Genomic DNA, 18,669 nt, shown 5'->3' with positions numbered 1-18,669 from the left:
TGGAAAATATATGTTTAGGGGTGCTTTTTGAAACCAAATGTGCATGCATGGTATCCACTGGTGAATGGAAGTCAAGTGCCCCCCTCCCCCGGATAAAAAAAGTTAACTAACTTATAACATGCCCGAAAAAATGGGATTTGATCTTCCATAGATTTTAAATAGCGCCATCTGTATGGCGATTAGGAAACAGTTTTTTTTTCGGGGATTCCCCGTGACGCAGCGCTGATCGCTCTTCGCCATTTTGGTAATTGGCCGCGTACTCTACAAACTCTTCTTTCTAATCTATTCCAAACTCTGACAGTTCACTGGTGGTCATTGTTATCATCATCATGGAGACATCCAAATGCTGAGATGTTGATCAAGTGTTCAGAATCAGTCGTTAACTTAAACAACAAGATCTACTGGCATGACTGGTAATCTAATCGAGTTCTGAATTGGACATCTTTCGCCAAGTTCATCACGAATCACGTCAGGTTGATGTTGGCCTACGACTGGGCCTGGGAAGAATGATCAGATAATACTGCAGCTGCAGGTCATGCAGGTGAGATGATCGACATTTTCTTTTTTCCATTAATTGCTATGTAGTAATTGCCAACCTTTATTTTGTAGCCTTAGTTAGGGGGTCTTACGTCTTCCCACGAGGCTGATCGCTGAGGCCTTGGTCAATTGTCAACGGCCACAATCCCACATGACCAATTTTTCTCAAAATCGTATTTCTCAGGAGTAACGTTACTAAGTAACACTGATAGAAGTGCTGCTCCAAAAATTTGGATTGTTCCAGAAACAAAGGATATCCTCATAAACCAGGACAAATCATGTCTTGAGAAACTGAGATTGTCAGTGTATAGAGGGACAGTTTTTGTCTCACCTGCGAAGCAGAGTGAGACTATAGGCGCCGCTTTTCTGACGGCGGCGGCGTCAACATCAAATCTTAACCTGAGGTTAAGTTTTTGAAATGACGTCATAACTTAGAAAGTGTATGGACCTAGTTAATAAAACTTGGCCATAAGGTGTGTGTGTGTGTGTGTGAGTTTTGTCAGACGTGTATCAATCAGATATGATTATTTACGTCTGGGACCGACCTTTAACGTCACCATCCGAAAGACGTGACCAGGGCTCGAACCTCGACCCTCTGCATCAATTTGTAACTTCCCCTTGGCCATAAGGTTAATCAGGTATTACTGAAGATCCTATTAGAGTTTCATGTCACATGACCAAGGTCAAAGGTCATTTAGGGTCAATGAACTGAAGTAAAACTGATAGAATGAGTGAGGGATGGGTTACTGCGATGGCACGAGACAGACAGTACAATTACGTATGTACGGAACGAACGAGTGGTTAATGACTGGTACAACACTGACGAGGATTATTACTCACGAATCACGAATGGGTTACTTCGACGGTACAAGACAGTGACAACAATCAATACTCACCTGACACTTGCACTGACGATGCCACACGGTAGATAACAGACAACAGGAACAGATATTCTAGACTTCTAATATTCTATCAACAACAGACCACGGCGCCGAGTGGGGAGCTTCTTCTGGGATGCAGGTCCTCACTCGATGGCGTCTCGGGCTCTTCACCCTGACACTTGCACTGACGATGCCACACGGTAGATAACAGACAACAGGTTCAATTCTCAGACTTCTAATATTAACAGACCACGGCGCCGAGTGGGGAGCTTCTGGGATGTCCTCACTCATTGACGTCTCGGGGTCTTCTCTCTACTATGTCTCCACGGTGTCTACTATCTTTTGTGTCTTTGGTGTCTAGGCTGGATCTCTTCTCAGCACCAGCTTGTGTACGTGCTGTGCAACGCACACACGTACGTAGCAGGCGTAGGAGCATATAAAGGCTCCTCCAATCAGGAGTGCTCCTCGCCTACACACAGCACACACACGGACTTAATACATACATTGTACATAGCAGGCGTAGGAGCATATAAAGGCTTCTCCAATCAGGAGTGCTCCTCGCCTACACACTGCACACACGGACTTAATACATACATGAGCATAGATCAATACATAGACTTATAGTTATACACATATTAATACATATAGGGTACTGCATGTACATGGCCCAATTACTACATTCCTCCCGGTTCCATCAGATTGCGACATATATTGTGCAATCTCAATAGATATAAACAGATATGAAGGAACCTGACAGAAGAATGTAATATATGCCTATATGATTAAAACTGATTAAATACATGACACCAATAGAATACCTCATATACCGTACATAAAAAGTGTGATCTGAGCTCAACATAGTAGTATTCAATAAGAATAACAATTGATCATTTTGGAAAAAGATTACTGGTCCAGCAAAAATAAATCTCATTACTGGAGACCAGCAAATATATACTTGCATGGAGGAAAATCTGGTCTATGTATTGATATAAAGAATATCTTCTTATTTCGTGTAAGTCTGAAAGACTGAAAGAATATATATATATATGTTCAGCCTTGCCAGCAATTTACATTGAGATTCTTTAAGCCAAGCTATTAGTCTGTTCTTTATATTAAGGCGTACATTGTACAAGTGAATAGACTAACAATGAAATAAAGCCAATTGGCTGGAGCTCTGTCACCAATTAATATAGGCCTGTACAATGTGACCTTTACAAATATGATATATGATTGGTATTATGTTTGAGCTCTTAAAGACATATGTAATGTAATGATATTTCAACCAAATCTGGTGCAAATAAATATAACAACCTGGATTTGACATACATATATAGTATTTTCCGTTGATAAAAAACTACTACTATTTCAACATCCTGTATGACAATATTTCCAGGGTTGTTTATAAAGACTTTGCAAACAAGGTAAAGGATCTATGGTTGAAATATCTACCGGTATATCTTTATGTAGTATAAAATATATACAAATGTGATAAAATAACTATTGCATTTATAACCAGTGTTTACACATATTACTTCATATGTCACCTGAAGAGGTAAAAACTATTGAAAAATAAGTGTGCCTTTACCTTCAGTGACCATTTAAAGGAAATACAAAACAATGCATAACAGAAATTTCAATTGCAGGACTTTCAGCAACTGATCAAGGAGATGCTACTCCATTCCAGGGGTGGTGGCCAGGGAGGAAGGAGCCAAGGACAAGATATGTGGAATTGGCCATCACTTACACTACAGACATATCTCTGGTTCCACCAGATGAGAGAACTGAGGAATTCAAGGATGGACAGCTTAGGAGGGGTACTTCCCCAAAGCAATTGCACTAGATAACTCTGCCCATGCTTGGTATCCTCAGTAGAGGCCCGACTGTCCTCTGACATAGTTACAAAGCTTACATTATCTACACCTACATGTACGGTATTTACAGTATCATCACTTACACATGTAGTATGTACAGTTACATCATCTACACATGTGGTATTTACAGTTACTTCTTCTACACTAAAGGTATCTACATGTTTTACTGCTAAACGTTCAGGACAGTTTCTCTTAAAGTGTCCAGACTTGTTACATGCAAAACAAACATCACGACAAGACAACTGGGATTCAGTGTCTTCTGTCGAAGGAGAATGTGTATGCCTATTCAGCTCTGGGACAGCAGTTACCGATCCCTGGACTGAGGACTGGAAGGACTTCATCTGTGCCCCTAGAGCAGATTGAATATTATCAACCTTCTTCTCCAGATTGGGCACTCGGTCCTCCAGACTGTCCTGACAGGACTGCTGAGCAATAAAGGCATGCCCGGAAATGCCCATACAGCTATTTCTGAGATCCTCCTCGACAGTATCGTAAGACCTTTGTCTTGCATATTTTAGCCGATGCTGAAACCACCGAACTAAATCAATGGCATGATCAAGATTTCGAGGACGTGATTGGATAGCGCATTTCCCCGCTTCTTGATCTAATGAACCCTGACAAAACTTGTGCACTATTTGCCTCTCAACAATCTCCTCAGGCAATCCGTCAAAGACGCGTGAAGCGTAGGATAGGACACGATCGGCCCATTCCCCCTTTGTTTCGGTTGTTGCCTGCTGCGCAAAATCGAATTGCAATTGTGCGACAGGAAATTCTTTAGAAGCAAATCTTTGCTCAAGCTTCTTGACAATGTCTGTATGAGAAATGTTTACTTTGGAATAAACAATAATTGATGCAAAATATTTGATTGCATCTTCGTCAAGACAAAAGCAAAGTTCATTGAGCTGTTGGGCTTGATCCCAACCGCGATCTTCTGAATATAGCTGGAAATTACGTATAAAAGTGTGCCAACACCCTCTTCCATCGAAGGTCACGGACTTGGGCAACGAGGACACTCGCGCACCAGGAGTATACCCATGAGAATAAGATCTCAGAGCATCGCAACCTCGATCAAAGGGCGGAAGCCTTGAATCCAAAGCAGATGAATGCCGAGATGATTTCAGTTCTTCTGACAATGATTTCGTTTCAACAGCCATACAGTGCATCATCATTGCCATATAACTATCATCAGCTTTGGAATGATCATTAGAAGTATGAGAAGATTGTGGATAAGAATCATGTTTATTTGTATTCTGAACCCTGCTGTTTGATCTGGGTTCACATTGAGTATAAGGTGAATGCAGATGCCAATTATCAGCCTGAGGCTGTCTACCAGTATTGGGTTCAGCATATCTATATTGGCATTTATCAGCACATTCATATACAAGATCTGTTAAATCAAGATCAGATAAATAATGTATCCTTGAACAATCAAACTTCTCATAAACAAATTCCTCTACAAAATTTCTTGGATAACCAAGCTTGTACAGATTATCTGCCAGTGAATACTCGTATAAGTATCCCCTGCTAGTATTCCGACTGTCTATAATGTCTTCAACTAATCTTTGTTTTACTCTGGCAATGTCACTTTGCATCATTATGAATTCCAAATAAATTCAGGAAAAGTATTATTGATGATCACCCTGGTGATTCAAAGGCATATTCTTAAACATATTTTAAATAATACTTTCATAAATTCAAGTTCAATGATCTACAGTGTAAGTTATCCGAATATGGCTTGCAGATCAGTGAAAGAACTTAACTAAGTTTATAATCAATCTTGTGTCACTAAATACACTTAATGCCAAGGAAAGAGTGAAGTATGGTAATACTTGTACTGCAAGAACAATAATAATATAAGTATGTACACACTCCTGCAGCAATGGATGTATTCAGTGAAAGTAGATTCACAAGTTACAGTGCAGCTTCGAATTCAAGTTTCAGAAACTACACTTGTAGAATAGAATATGTCAGAACCTGTACTACCCTGAGTAATCGCAGAAGTGTCAATAAATTTTACTTAATCTACGACTATTAACAGAACCTAACAAGAATTCAACTTATTGAAACCTCAACAATCACAGGAGTAGCATTCAATGACAATTGTCTATTTCTGATGAATGCAATATATAAATGTCAAACACACATTTATCCTACATCCGATTTTCTTTATTTTTCTTTTGTCTTTTTTTTTTTTTAGAATGTGGATAAGTTACCAAATCCAAAAAAAATGAAAGTGAATGGCAACAAGCCTAAAAATGGCTCTACTATTTAGAGATCAACTTGCGTAAAATAACAGCAGTGAATTTTGTATTTCACTGATGAATTCTTGAGCCCGAATAGAAATTTGGAAATCTTCAGCGCAAGAATGATGCTCCAAAAGTACAACAGAGCAAACCGTATGAACAAAAGTTTTTTTTTTTTTCAAAGAAAATTGATATCAAACATTGATTCTGATATCAAAGATCGATAGTATCTGTACCTTTCACTTAAAATCAGAGTAAAGAGTTGGTTTAATTAAATTAAGTATCTTAAAGAGCTTATTAAAATTTAATTCAGTACTTCTTGTACCTTCAGTTGAGATCTAATTAAATTTACAAGAATTATTCCAAAGAAAAATTCCTGATCCAACAATGCTTGTTAAAATTAATCAACTAAGAAAACCTGAATTTCAAACACAGAAAGACAATCCAGGATAACCTCCAAGAAAAATTTCCTACAATTTAAGAACTAAGGGCCCGAAATTAAATTCCAAGTCCTCGTTCAAACAAGTGTACACCAAGTCAAAAGGCAAAGCAAAACAATTGCACTTGTTGGCTCCAGGTATACACTGTCAGGAAATTACAAACACCTGAGAGATTAACAAGATTATCTAAGGAAAAATCCCTAAACTATTTATATGAAGATACTAGATTTATTTGGGATCAATTAAATTCTCACGATGGATTTTACTGATATATGAGCTTAAAAAATCAGAAAAGACAGAAGTGTCAAAAAATCTGAAATATATTTTAGGCAAGAAAACCAATTCACAGCTCTAACGCAGCTGATAAGCTAAACTTCAAGAAGTTAAATGAATTTAAATAAATTCTTTTAATTTCCAGTAAGAGTCAAATTGATCTCAAAGACAAAAATGCAAAGTGCTACTGCACAGACACTCAACGCAGGTACGGTACCGGTATACGGCTACGTAAAGGTCGTTGGTTGGTGACTACTCGACACCAGACAAAGTTGGGGTGATAAATTTAATTAATTAAATCTAAGATCTATGAACAAGAAACATCAATATGGGAACAAGGAATTTAGCTCCGTTCGCGTAAATATTGTGTCAAGAGACAATTGGCGGCTAAATCCAGCAAATTGTCAGTAAAAACTGACGAAAAGTAAACTCGTTCAAAATTTGCCTTCACGAAGACGATAGCCGGCTCGTGAACGTTATCCCTGCCTGGAGTTACGGGCCAGACAGAGAGGTGCGTTGCGCTGGGGTTGGTTGAAAACCGCGCGACGTTAAACCTAAGAAAAGATTAACTAATAAAGAATGTTCTAAATCAACCTCTACGAGTTCCTACTTAGGCCTAATCGGCATTATCGTGATATTGGGAACCACCGTTCACTTCATACAGCAGCGCTTTATTCAGTCACACGCACGGTTCCCTATTTCCACCTCCATTCACTTTGTACACAAGTGCGCGTACACAAATCTACGAGTGGTTCCCAAAACCACGATTTGGCCAACTAATCTTCAAAATAAATCAACAGTCAATCACTACAATAGTATGAAATCAGAGTTCAGCAAATTCTAACTCTGATCGACTGTGACTGTGTTCACGACTCTATCTCGATCAAGTGAACAATGTAGCAGTCACGTGATTTGCTCGGCAGTGATGACGACTCGAGCCAAGCGCAAGCGAGGCGATCGAGGGTAGATTTTTTGGTCAAAAACAATCTCGAAAGATATTTCAATGATATTTGTTAATTAAGACAAATCTTTATTATAATCTAACTTTTGACCTGCTGATTTCTTGATCTCCAAGCAATATGGAAATCAAAATCAGCACATAGATCTATAAATAGTGTTGATTCGATTTTAGTTCGAATCAAAACGACACATAAACATGTAACATGAATAACATAGAGAACAATATATCTAAGTTATCAAGAAATTAATAGCCTACCGGTTTCTCTGCAAAACTACACAATTTCAAAAATTATGGAGCCTACACACAACCAGCCCAAACTACTAATTATTCGATATGGAAGATAAAATTATTCAGACTTCTCTTTCCCAGTCCCAACGGGTCTGACACTGGTATTGACAGAAGTCTATTCACATAGAAATATTTCAGACTTCTCTTTTTCCAGTCCCAACGGGTCTGACACTGGAATTATTTATAGAAGTCTATTCAAACAAATAATTCAGACGTCTATTATTTCCAGTCCCAACGGGTCTGACACTGGAATTATTTATAGAAGTCTATATATTCACACACAATTCTACCGAGTGGGTGAACAATTAGCAACAATGAATGACAATTGTAATTAGTACAAGAAACAATCACAATATCGGATGTGATGAATGAAATGCTTTAAAGAAAATTCACAAGATGTGTATTAATTAAAACAATAATCAAGAGTATATATTTCAAGTTACAGGTAAGATCCGAAGCTCAGAGAACCCACCTATTTTTCTAGTAACAGGTAAGCTCTGAAGTTCAGAAAAACCCACCTATAACCACCGACACAAATGTAATTTCGAGTTGGGTAAAAGTTTGAAGTAAATTCAGATTATTACTAAACTCAGCAACCAGGAGTATTAAAACTTCTAACACTCTTTCCGCCACTCAATGTGCACAGAACTGGTTGTAAAAAACACTTGCTGAATGTCGATAGAAAATATATACTGGAAAATGTATAAAAATATATGAACAGCAACTCTACGCCCTCAAAATATTGGTATACACTGCCCGATATGCAAGACTATGAAATTCTAGGAAACGTACATCTGGATTAATTACCGCGGATCGAGGGAAAATTTTATGTTCAAATTAACTTCCAATCCAGTAAATCCACCAAATACTCACACCCGACTTTTTTCTTTTTGAAAGTGGTGTAGTGTGAAAGTTCCGAATTCGGAAGAAACGTTAAAGACAATGGCGGACTAAAGATATTCAACCCAGAGGCAGACTTCAAAGAATTCACAAACAAAAGCAACGAGATAGTAAGCTACGCAAAAATATGCAAGGAACGAAATTCTTGACCGCGAGCCAAACAATAGAAGAGACTCGCGAAGAATGCGATCAGAAATGCAAGTATAACCAAACAATGAATTGAAGGGCGTGTGCACCTTCGGTGTACTGTGCACAGAGCATACCACGTGCGTTGCAATAAAAATGCAACGTAGTGGATATGAAATAACTTCCTAAATATGGCAAATATATATCAAAATCCACTTGTAACAAACAAGAAATGATAAAACTAAAACTAAATGTGTGCGAGATGCATGAATATCCACGCAACCTCGGCACGAAAATTAAGACTCGTTAGAGAGTGGAAAACTTCTCACTCACTCCCCGGTTCGTTATGAACTTCAAAATCCCTCACAAATCAATGTCGTGAGCAGATATGAAATACGAACGTGCATGAACTGATAAAAATAAAATTGACAGGCGCACAGACGACCCGAAATCTCGCAATCGCCAATGAAGTAAAACTGATAGAATGAGTTACTGCGATGGCACGAGACAGACAGTACAATTACGTATGTACGGAACGAACGAGTGGTTAATGACTGGTACAACACTGACGAGGATTGTTACTCACTAATCACGAATGGGTTACTTCGACGGTACAAGACAGTGACAACAATCAATACTCACCTGACACTTGCACTGACGATGCCACACGGTAGATAACAGACAACAGATATTGCAGACTTCTATACACTAACTAACAGACCACGGCGCCGAGTGGGGAGCTTCTTCTGGGATGCAGGTCCTCACTCGATGGCGTCTCGGGGTCTTCACCCTGACACTTGCACTGACGATGCCACACGGTAGATAACAGACAACAGGTTCAATTCTCAGACTTCTAATATTAACAGATTGACCACGGCGCCGAGTGGGGAGCTTCTGGGATGTCCTCACTCATTGGCGTCTCGGGGTCTTCTCTCTACTATGTCTCCACGGTGTCTACTATCTTTTGTGTCTTTGGTGTGTAGGCTGGATCTCTTCTCAGCACCAGCTTGTGTACGTGCTGTGCAACGCACACACGTACGTAGCAGGCGTAGGAGCATATAACGGCTCCTCCAATGAGGAGTGCTCCTCGCCTACACACAGCACACACATGGACTTAATACATACATTGTACCAAAGACCTTATAATATATTACTAGACCGAAAGCTGCGCGCGCGTTCAGCACAAAACAAATGAGATTAGACTCCGCCTACCGCGATCATTTGAAGACAAAAATAAGCCCCCATTGACATTCATGAGCGTAAATATATTCATATTCCGGCCTTGTCATTGGCTAAGAGCGTCATTAATACGCGATTTCCCCGATTCTTTGTCATCGATACTAGTGGTATCGTGTTACAGAAGTAATTATTCATTTGACCTCATTACGTCATCTAATTTATTCATTCTGAAACTTTTCTTTCCACACAAAAATGGACCTACGAACACTCCGGTGAGTACGTATAAATTGATATAACCACATGAATTCAGTGGACTATTTACAAATTTCACACTGTATTTTGTGATCTTAGGTTATTTCTCTACCAAATTAGAGAGTTTACTATCATTCTTCTGTTAAAGGAAAGCAGAATTTGGTCTTTGAAATTGAAGTTAGATTGTCATCGTCGCCCAGTGCAGCCTGTATGTTGCTTGCAGTGTTGCGGTTATGCCGCTGTGTTAACCACATGTATTTTGTACGGGCTCCTAGCCGATTGGGCATCGAGAGAATTTCGGGCCGGTTTGGTTCACCTCCAATTAACAAGGACCAACCCACGATTGATTAAAGCAAGAAGAATGAAGCTTCTTTTTGTACACTGTAACGTTAGATCTAGAGGGAGATCTGCATCTATCTTCAGTAGATCGAAACCCAGTCAGGAATAAACTGTGAAGTGGAGTGTGGATGAAGATATATTGCCTGTCATTGTGTCAATCCTCACTTTCAGTTTCAGATATCAAATTTATTTTGCATAACTTCAGGCTTCTTCATTTAGCCCCCACCCATTTTAACTTATTGTTATTTATAAATAGGGTCTATAGTTAGACTCCTAGACCAAAAGCTTCAGTCTCTCTGTTTTGGTTGTTCCGCTGAACTGTGTTGGCTCACTCACGAATAGTAAAAAAAAATGTCAGAAATTGTTGAATAAATCCCCAGAAACGACGGTTATTCCTGTAGGACCTATACGAAATAATATGCTGCTCTGCATGCATGTTTGTCTTATTATCAATAGGCTAGATCTAGGACCTAGATCTAGATAGGCCTAACGTTAGAACTAATTTCTAACTTGGTTAACAGAGGATCTAGGCCTAGTGTTACTGTTGCTTCTTATTAGGCCTAGGCCTAATATTATTTTAGACTTGGATCTAGGCCTACAGTACTTCACTTTTATTCATCGATGCTTTCTAATTCTAGGCCAACCTAATTTAAATCGAGTCATCTAAATTATACTTTCCCAACCCGCGACACTTAGCCCAGGCCCAGGGCTTATGATCTAGGTCTGTAATTTAGGCCTAGATCTAGGTCTGGGCCTAAACGACTCCATTTACATGTACGAGTATGCCTGTCAGTGTCAGTGGACCAAAGACTAGATCTAATCTTGGTCAATAATGGCAATGAAGTTTAAACTTTTAGCCAGGAATAAAAGACATCAAATCCATATAGGCCTAGATCTCAGTTTAGAACCAAAGCTTTACTTTCTAGGTCTAGATAGATCGAGAGTCCATCGTTACTATCTAGATCTAGACCTACGAGTAATTTAGATACGCGAATGCTGTTGCACAGCTCTGAGACTTGGACTAGATCTATACGTTCTTACAAATGGATCTAGACCTAGTGCATGAGATGAAATTATGTTAAAGTCAAATGAAATAAGATTCGGAAATAAAAAGATGCAGATGTTTCTTTTTGGGGGGAGGGCAGACATTTGAAAAAATTTTGAGAAACCTAAAATTCAGAAAGCGAGGGCCAGAAGTAACCAATATTACCTATGGCCGTTTTGTGCATTTTCTAAAATAAAATTGAAGGATGTCATGCAATTCTTTTTTTGATGAAGGTTTTCACATTTCATCTCTTACCCAAATCCCTCCCCTATACATACGGCCATGAAAAATATCACTTCTTATTATTGTACTCTCTTTTCTTTCACAAACAGGTTGAGTTTGAAGAAAAAGAAAAACAGGTCGAGTTTGAAGAAAAAGAAAAACAGGTTGAGTTTGAAGGACAAGAAAAACAGTATAGAGGTCTACCTATATGGTTCAAGATGATGATCATAAGTGCATGCATCATTTTGCAGATTCTCATCCAGGTATAAAAGTTAAACTAACCCATTCAAAATTACAGATACATTACATGCATTGAATGTTAACCATGTTTACATTAAATAAAAATAACCTGAGCCACAAAGAGGTAGGATCTGTACGGAACATACACTTCTTAAATATACAGGCTCTCGAGTCTAAAATAGAACCAATGTCAAAAGTTATGTACTTTGGGCAAATTTATAAAATTAGGACATGTCCTTGATCTACTAGTAATTAAATTGCCTTTTTATTTCCTATTTGTTTATAAACAAAGCAATATTTATTTTTCATGAGTTATATTTTATAAAATTCATTTTATTCATTCTTTAGTGTGATATTCATATTTCATATTTGTAGATTTACGATTTTTTTTGGTTTTACATTTTGTCTAATAGGATGATGCAATTTGACAATTTCCATGGAGGTGATTGATGATGATAAATAATTGGTGAAGTAGGCCTAATAGAACAGTGCCTGGACCACAGAGAGAAATACAAACTACAGCAGTTATATGAGTGAGTGAGTTAGTTAGTGATTATTTTTGATAATGGAGGTTGTTCACATTTTTTTGGCAACAAATAGACCTGCCTTTGAAAAACCCATTTCAATTTTGTTTCTAGATTATAGTTAGTGTCGTTTTTAATTACAGATCAAAATATTCTGTGCAACAAAACACATCAACTTTAATTCTGACTATTCATATAATTTACATATGTTAATTTATATATTCATATTTACAAGAAATCTCTGTCATTTTTTTCGAAGAGTACATGTAGTTAGAATGGAGAGTGGTATGTAAACTGCAGAGAACATGTTTAAGTGATATGCTTTATAGAAGTACAACTTTATAATTAGAAGAAAGATTTCCTATGGTATGTGTTGAAACATATATACCTATGCATAGTCTCACTTTTCTTAAAACATTTGTTTTATAAATCATGACAATTTAATTGATTTTCTTTCTCTATTTTTTTCAATCTGCAGGACTGGTGTAACAGATGTTTTCATTCAAGAAATCCAACTATTCAACATTGAAGACTTAGGAACCACGTGATGAAGATGGAAAAGGTTTTTTTTTTCAAAGTCCAATTAAAAAAAAAAAAATTATTATCACAACCCAAATTAATGACGTATGAAATTTCTTATTGATTTTCATTAAAATTGGTTGCAAAAAGAGAAGCTATAAACATACAAATAGGAGCAGCGGATTGAAGTTGCTTGAAAGTGGGGGGGGGCACAGGGAAAATGCTGTTTTATGTGAAATTTTTAAAAAGTTGCGAGCAAGCAAAATTTTGACATTTTAAAAACAAATATCCAATTTTGTGATAGATTTCGACAAAAAATTCAAAATGATATATTTCACCCTTTGCTTTCCTTTTTCTTTTTTTCCCCTTGGTCGTGATTTTTTTTTTGGGGGGGGGGCAAGAGCATTGGCGGCGGAAGGCAAAAAATTTAGGGGGGTCCACCTGAATTTATCCACCTAAATCTTAGAAGGGACCACAAAAATTTCCAGCAAAAAAAAGGTTGTCAACCACAATTTTAGGGGGGGCACAACAATTTTAAGGGGGGGGGGTCTACCTGAATTTAGGGGGGATGCAGGAAACGAGCAAAAAAAAAAGATTCTCAACAAAAAATTTAGGAGGGGGGACTGTCCCCCACCTCAAATTTAGGGGGGACAGGTCCCCCTATCCCACCGCCTATGGGCAAGAGTCCTTCAAGCCCCCCCCCCCTCCATCTGTACGAACCTGCTTATATACCCCACTCACATGAATTATTAAACTTAATGCACACAGGATTTCCTTCAGAAGTATATTATAGAAATGAAAATATTGTTTTCTTGTTTCAAAGGGCACTCGTCATGGTGACCATAAAACAGATCCTTCTCAAGTGAAAGGGGCACAGAACAAATTCTTTAGAAGCGCTCTTCTTGGGTAAAAAGGGGCAGTGATTCAAGAAAGGGCACTTTCAAGAAGGCGAGGGGGTACTTTGTATTACATGAAACGGGCTCTCAGATGGAAGGGCACAGAACACGTGGGGGGCATTTTTGGGTGAAAAATTGCATATAAGGAAGAGCACCAATTGGTATTACCTAAAACAGGTTCTCACCAGGTGAAAGGGACACAGTACACGTTCGTGAGGGGGCATTTTCTTGCATAAAAAGGCACTTTTCAGTGCTTCAAAAAGTAGGGGGAATTGTGCCCCCCCCCCAGAATACAAAAACATATTTATTTTGGTTCAAACTATTAACATACGCTTAAGAAAAAGGTAAAGCTTAATCCTCTGATAATGTGATTTTTTTTTCTGGATAATTAATAAAATTCACCACTAACCAGAAAATTCCTTCATGTCTTTCATTTGTGTTCATATAGTATTTGTACCGAGCTAAAATGAAAGGGATTTGGAATTGGCAAAATTCAAAGTGAGACGGAGATCGAGAGAGGGAAAGAGTGATGAGAAGTGGGTTGAAAAGAGATGAGAAAGAAATGGAGGGGCACATAATTATGAAGAGATAATTTAGAGGGGGTGGTGAGAGAGCTGGTGTTGGAAGTAGGAACAAAAGGGGTGGAAGAGAAATAAGACGAGATTTTTGGAAACCAGGAGACAGATAACAAGTGGGAAAATAAGGAAATATATGAAAAGTTAAGTTGCAAAAGGGGCTAGGGCCACTCCAAGAAAATCATTTTTTTTTATTCTCCCATATTGCAATATTCTTATGCGAAAATGAATTTTCATGATACCCTACCATTAGAAATTCAAAATTGGGTATAAAAGAAATCTACTTATCTTCATATTTTTTTAAGATATTATTTTCCAGAAAAATTATGAATGGACCTAACCCCTTTTGAAAAAAAGTGAATTTTCTTTTTTTAGTTCACTTTTTTAATGGGAATTTCAACTTTTCTATGGTATCATCTTATAGAGCTACTAAAAATCAATTAAGACATAAAAATCAAATTTGATTAAAAATGGACCTAACCCCTTTTAAAAGTGAGCTCTTCATATGTAGGAGAAGGGCGGCACAAAAGAACATGAGTGGGAAAATGATTAAATGGAAAAAAAAAACAGAGTAAGAAATGCTGGAGAATAAAGGGGACAGGAAACATATTGAGCATGATAAACTGGGGCCCGTTTCATCATGAGTTACAAGTATGGTAACTACGAATACCAATCATAATCAAGGTTCCCACGGTTATCACAATAATAGCGATGTTTAAATAGCTCAGTGTAATTCATTATGAAACGGACGCCAGAAGAAAGCAGGCACGGGGATCATGAAGATTTTTTTTTTTACTTCTCCAAATTAAATTTGTAACAAGAAATGACTCTTTTAGTGGTGAAAGTTATTTTTTTCAGTATTCATACTCAACCAGTGAAAATGAATACCATCATTGTGATTTGCCCCACCCCACCTCCACCTTTTTACCTAATCGCGACTTGATCTACTCTTTTCATCTTCCCTTTTAGAATTAGCATAGGCCTATAAGACGCAATACAAACATTGTTTTGTTTTTAAGTGATATCGCTTGTGATATCGATACTTTATAAAGCGCAACGTATCGTCTCAGATTTGCGCTTGCTTGATTCGCTGAATCCTTCGCGTCACGAGCGCGTAACAAAATGAATACATTAATAAATTTGCCAAGTTGACCTTTGTCATTGCGCTGGTGTGCGTATTGTCTAATACACGTACAAAACCACAGTTGACGAGGGAGCATCGTACGAAATTAATATTAATGGGGGCTTATTTTAGCTTCTAATGGATTAAACAAAATGGCGGTAGCTTCGGGGGCCTGCATTGTACATAGCAGGCGTAGGAGCATATAAAGGCTTCTCCAATCAGGAGTGCTCCTCGCCTACACACTGCACACACAGACTTAATACATACATGAGCATAGATCAATACATAGACTTATACATATTAATACATATAGGGTACTGCATGTACATGGCCCAATTACTACAGAGCTTAGAACATGTTGGAGGGATCAACATCGAAATCTTAACCTGAGGTTAAGTTTTTGAAATGTCATCATAACTTAGAAAATATATGGACCTAGCTCATGAAACTTGGACATAAGGTTAATCAAGTATCACTGAACATCCTGCATGAGTTTCACGTCACATGACCAAGGTCAAAGGTCATTTAGGGTCAATGAACTTTGGCCGAATTGGGGATATCTGTTGAATTCCCATCATAACTTTGAAAGTTTATGGATCTGATTAATGAAACTTGGACATAATAGTAATCAAGCATCACTGAACATTTTGTGCAAGTTTCAGGTCTCATGATTAAGGTCAAAGGTCATTTAGGGTCAATGAACTTTGGCCGAATCGGGGGTATCTGTTGAATTACCATCATAACTTTGAAAGTTTATTGGTCTAGTATGTAGTATTTTCCAAATTTCATCCCACTTCATTTCTCAACTTTGCCTTCTATTACTCATCACCTTTGAGAGGACATTACCCTTCGATACCAGTTACTTCCACTCCCTGTTTAATAAACATGTCAACAAGCGGTCAAGAATGACCCTCAGCAGAGCACATTCATCTGTGACTCACCATAAATTCTCCGAATTGGTACCTCTCTCTCCCCTCTCTCTTTGTTCATTGTTTTTGCATCCTGCATCTCATTTGGAATGCAAATGGCTCGGTGTAAAAATGGCAGAGGTAAAAATGGCAGAGGTAAAAATGGCAGAGGTAAAAATGGCAAAGGTAAAAATGGCAGAGGTAAAAATGGCAAAGGTAAAAATGGCAGAGGTAAAAATGGCAGAGGTAAAAATGGCAGAGGAATAAATAGCAGCTGTAATAATGGCAGAGGTAAAATTGGCTGAGGTTAAAAATGATAACACTTGAGGTTATATTTCTTTTTTTTTCCTGGACTTACATGCACGACATTCACATGTCATATCGCTCTTCTAATATTCAAATTTGAAGAACACTAGTTCCCAAATATCGTACTGAATTCATTACTGGGGAAATTCACTCTGACATAAAGTTTATTAAAATGATATTGGTGAGGGTTTAGGGAATCCATCAAAAAGCTACTGAAATTTTACATGTTGATGGGGACGTCATTTGCGAGCAGTTTTCCCTATATATGGTGTGATAAGAAAATATAATGAAATTTCATTAAAAAAATGAAAATGGTTTTAACTGTACCTCAAGTATATTAACTTAGCAACCATGAACCACTGAAAAGTAGACATTTTGGTGCATAAAATACTGGGTAGTTACTAATACGACGTCACAGATCAAAAACTCAAACTTCTGATAACTTTCTTAATCATTGATGAATTTTTCCCAAAACCACCAATATATTTTTTCAGCTATTTATACAGTAAACCTTTCGTCAGGTTGAAATAATGGTACCTGTAATAAGAAACAATCCCTGATTTGCTACACATTTCAAAATTCATGCGGTATCCGTCACCATATATAGAAACTAGTTAGAGAACATGATATCCACTTGGACTAGGTGCAATGAGATATTATTACTTCTGCCATTTTTACTTCTGCCATTTTGACCTCTGCCATTTTTACCTCTGCAATTTTTACCTCTGCCATTTTTACCTTTGCCATTTTTACCTCTGCCATTTTTACCTCTGCCATTTTTACCTCTGCCATTTTTACCTCTGCCATTATTACCTTTGCCATTTTTACCTTTTCCATTATTACCTCTGCCATTTTTACCCGGAACCATGCAAACTACCACTTCCTTTTCAGACTTCTCAAAGTTTTCTCATCCAGTAAACACGCGTTTTTGAGAAAGTAATCAAATCACTATATACTTGTGTGGATCTCCTTCATTTCACTTGGAGAAAATTCAAGCATTTCATCTTCCATCGCACCATTTTCAAATTTGTGTACTACCCTTATTTCTCCGTCATTTACACAAAGAGAAATCCAAATACGCTTGTGCTAGCCAAGTTATTTTTGTGATATAATCTTGTGGTGATTTTGTGTCATTGGGACCGTGCAATATTTGGAGCAATTCGTTATATTGGATTGTCTGTCGGACCTCAACACGCCTAAAGTCGGTAAGTGGAGAATTTATTATACACATTGCATCCTATAAACCAGCCCCCGCTTCAAGTACATTAGACTTGGACATTAGAGTAATCAAGTATCTCTGATCATCCTGTGCGCGTTTCAGGTCACATGACCAAGGTCAAAGGTCAATTAAATTTGGCCGAATTGGGTGTATCTGTTGAATTACCATCATAACTTTGAAAGTTTATGGATCTGATTCATGAAACTTGTACATAAGAGTAATCAAGTATCACTGAACATTCTGTGCGAGTTTCAGGTCACATGATCAAGGTCAAAGGTCATGTAAGGTCAATGAACTTTGGCCATGTTGGGTTTCTTTGTTGAATAACCATCATATCTCTGTAAGTTTATTGGTCTAGTTCATAAAAAGTGGACATAAGAACATCTTGTGCGAGTTAGAGTAGAATTCAAAGTCAGCACTGCTGCTATATTGAACCACGTGATGCAGGTGAGACGGCCAGAGGCACTCCACTTGTTTCACTTTAGAATACCCCCTTTGGCCCTGAGGGGGACATAGATCTACATACATGATCTAGATCATATAGATGGCAATTACGGTGTTCAGAATCTTGTTATGAATCCTGACATTTTTTTTGACTAGTGCATTCAATTGATGTCGGCACTTGACAGATGAATGTACTTTCATAGATTTCTTGTGTTGAGAACTCTTTAAAAACTGAGACAGCCCCTGTAGACTGGGACGATCCCAATTTTCTGATCAGATCCTACTGGTCTCAGCTAATAGTACTTCTCACTACTGAACTTTCTGAAGTTACCAGTAGGCAAGGGCTGTAGACTGTGAA

General features: G+C 37.9%; 1 protein-coding gene across 2 annotated transcripts in view; it reads left to right on the top strand.

The window, feature by feature from the left end:
* The first annotated feature begins 202 nt into the window (after nucleotides 1–202).
* LOC121416794 overlaps nucleotides 203–18,669 on the top strand; it is a 55,136-nt gene continuing 36,669 nt past the window's right edge. The window contains exon 1 of one of the 2 annotated variants that reach the window (XM_041610279.1): nucleotides 203–541. The gene's annotated coding sequence lies outside the window, so the exon portion shown is untranslated. The remainder of the gene's footprint in view (nucleotides 542–18,669) is intronic. The other variant, XM_041610280.1, reaches the window with a different exon arrangement.

Source organism: Lytechinus variegatus, chromosome 6 (assembly GCF_018143015.1).
Source record: "Lytechinus variegatus isolate NC3 chromosome 6, Lvar_3.0, whole genome shotgun sequence".
Classification (NCBI taxonomy): domain Eukaryota; kingdom Metazoa; phylum Echinodermata; class Echinoidea; order Temnopleuroida; family Toxopneustidae; genus Lytechinus; species Lytechinus variegatus.
This window is presented reverse-complemented; position numbering and strand designations above follow the sequence as displayed.